Source organism: Meleagris gallopavo, chromosome 7 (genome assembly GCF_000146605.3).
Source record: "Meleagris gallopavo isolate NT-WF06-2002-E0010 breed Aviagen turkey brand Nicholas breeding stock chromosome 7, Turkey_5.1, whole genome shotgun sequence".
Classification (NCBI taxonomy): domain Eukaryota; kingdom Metazoa; phylum Chordata; class Aves; order Galliformes; family Phasianidae; genus Meleagris; species Meleagris gallopavo.
The window spans coordinates 10,326,067-10,329,114 of NC_015017.2; the positions used below are offsets into that span (position 1 = coordinate 10,326,067).

The 3,048-nt window shown below is 43.0% G+C and overlaps 1 protein-coding gene across 2 annotated transcripts in view; it reads right to left on the reverse strand.

The window, feature by feature from the left end:
* SATB2 (SATB homeobox 2) overlaps positions 1 to 3,048 on the reverse strand; it is a 102,926-nt gene that overhangs the window by 38,210 nt on the left and 61,668 nt on the right. The window lies entirely within an intron of this gene.

Below are 3,048 nucleotides of genomic sequence, written 5' to 3' on the forward strand. Positions count from 1 at the left end.
AAAAAAAAGGGAGTTGGAGAGAGAGGAAAATAGTATTAAATGAAGCTTAAGTCTAATGATGAGATTAAAGTAATGCATAACTGCAAGCACAGCTTATGTGGAAGTCAGGGCACAATATACAAGCCTGAAGGGAGCCTACATAACCAACTAGAGCAAAGCACGTTCCACCCACGTTCCAGAGGCACCTACCACATCCCCACTTCACAAGAAGACATCTCACTCCCAGAAGCGATAACAGTCCCTTCCTGAGCCAAGTGCTCACATACACTGCTGTACAAGGAAGCAGTGCCACAAGCCCCAGGCCACCATGGGAGCTGCGGCCTTCAGCCACAAAGAGGACACAGGGCCCCACTGCGATTCGGCCACAGCTGCTGACATGGATGTTTTGCACCACTACTGCACAGCCATGACTGAGGCAAGCTGCCTCACCAGCACTTCTTTCTTGTAAGGAAAACGTTACCAGAAAACAGCCACCTAGTCAAAACCCTGTAACATTCAGCCTATTTTCTTCCATACCAGAGTCTCCCCCTGAAAGATTTGCTAAAACACTGGTCATACAGTTGAGTAACGTGCAAATGCCAACATTGCTGCTATTTACTGATCTTACTAATAGAATTCCTGACAAAACCAACAGACAGGCAAACAAGTGTCCGTATCTACTTTTATCTGTTATCTGCTATTGAACATCTACATTAAAAGACATACGTGCAAGCTCTGCTTCAGCAGCATGTATGCCTGAAGTGCTTGAAATAAGCTCCAAAGGTTACCTGCAGGTTGGCTGGACACAGTTCACCTTTTCAGCTCTTAATCTACAAAAGAAGAGCTTCCTCCTCGTGGTTTCCCTGCAGATCCCAGATGGCCCAAACTGGGCCTGAAGGCATGGCAGGACCCTCAGACCAGGAATGGGAAGAGGGGGCTGGAGGGAGGCCGGCAGGTGGAGCAGGCCCGCACAGACGCCAGGCAGGCCCTGGCATTGCTTCTGTCACTCTGCAGCCCTGACAAAGCCATGAGCTTGTACCCAGATTCCTTCTTAGAGTTTACCACCCCTCAGGGAAACTAGGGATCTTCTGTAAAAGAAATTCCAAAGTTTGCCAGACTCACGTGCTGCACATTAACAGAAACAGGACATTTCAGAAAGCTGAGCCTGTGACTTGAGGCATTCCAAGATCAATACAGCATGTCCCTATTATAATTTCCCCTTAAAGTCAGCGGAAAATTCTCCAAAGGCAGTAAACAAATATCAATTCCACAGATTCTCTAAATTTTTGCTTTTCCAGGTCTTAAAGGTAACTTTTTTTGTTTCCCCTTTGGGTCAGCTTCCAAAAATTAATGGGGTTGTGGAAAGAAAGGTACTAGAAAGCTTCTGGAGCTGACTCTAAGACCGTTTTTTCTCCTCCCATCTTAGCCTGGCTAAATTTATGGTTCAATTTCAAAAAATGGAGAGCATATGTGAAAGCATGCCAGCAATTACTTTTCGCAGTCATCGACTCCGTATGTAAATTAGGGGCACACAGGTACACGTGGCTCAGTCATGGTACTGACAAGGTATCTTACTGCCTGAGACACCAGCTCTGGGCTTGGGGACTCCAACTTGGCACCAGAAAGGGTACATCACAGGAGGGAGTCGACGGTTCTGACCTTAGTTTGTGCTCGTGTTTCTATGAAGATCTCCTCCTTTACAGAGATGTAGTATTGCACACCACATCTCAGTCACTAGACTCTACAAGACCACATCAGTGGTCACTGGACCCTGCTCCAATGCTCATTCCGTGCCTACAGGTAGGAAATCTGGCTGCAACAAGTGGTCTGCAGCTCAGCTGTAGTAGGCAAAGCACTTTGACAGCTCCAGAGCCATGTTAACAGCAGGACAGATAACAAGAAAACCAACTTAGAGGGAAAAATCTCCTGTCCTCCTGCAATGAAAGATAAACAGTGCTGGTAAACAACAGTGGCTAGATAGCTGAGCGGTAGAATAGAACAATAAATTTAAGTGTCTTGAGAGCAATAATGTTTACAATAATATAATTCTGAGCTACTGAAGTATACACAAACTAACCAGAGAGCAACAATATAAAAATAAAGTGATATTAAATAATCCGTTCAGCCTTTTTGTCACCTGCAACAAATTAGGCTTTCAATATGCAAAACATCTTCCTTCCAGAAAAACAAATGATCGTGATTTCATTTAATTGTAATTTAATGAGGCATAATTTATTTTTAAAGTGATATACACCAGGTGTGTGGTGAGGAAACTGGCTCAGCCAGACAAACCCTACTGTTTCTATTTTTGAGAAAACCCTACAGCCAGCCAGATAATGTTTTCATTTCTGCAAATTGTATTTCTGCTGGAGGGGCTGGGGGGGGAGGGAACCCACAGCACTCATACTTTTGTTATAAAATTCCATTGGCTAAATTAGCTCATTCTGACTTACTTACATCTCATGTTTAAATAAATAAATAAATAAATAATACTGGCAGTTTGCAGAGCAATCAACTCAACCTAAGAGAAGATCCTCGGGGACTAGAAAGTCTTGTACTGATTTTACATGACCAAACAGGTCTCCATTACCAAACACAGCTTTTAGGATGAATTTCAGGTTAGGTAGCTTATTAAAATCTTTGCTTTTCCACTCCTGGGCATCATTTTTAAGCCAGTTACTGAAGAGGCAATGGATGAAAAGTTGAACAGTTGCACAGGCTCTGCTCACAGCTGAGCTGTGCTATACAAGCATCCCGAGAGAAAGACTGCAGAGGCACAGATTGGTTTGTCCTTGGAACTGACACTATTTTTTAAATTTCATACTGGATCCCTAATTGACTTTAAAAAAATAAAATAATAGCCAGAGGTGGAGAAAGGAGCACACGTCCAGTCAAAATAAAAAAGTCTTTGGAGCTATTTAAGGTAGGAGCAATTTTGACAGTGTTTTTGTTTGTTTGTTTGTTTTTCAAACAAGCTGAAATCTAATCTTTCAAAAACAATTCAGCAAAGTCACTATCTTAGGGGTTTGCCCTGCACTCATCCTATGAAACCGCATTTGTGAACTCTTT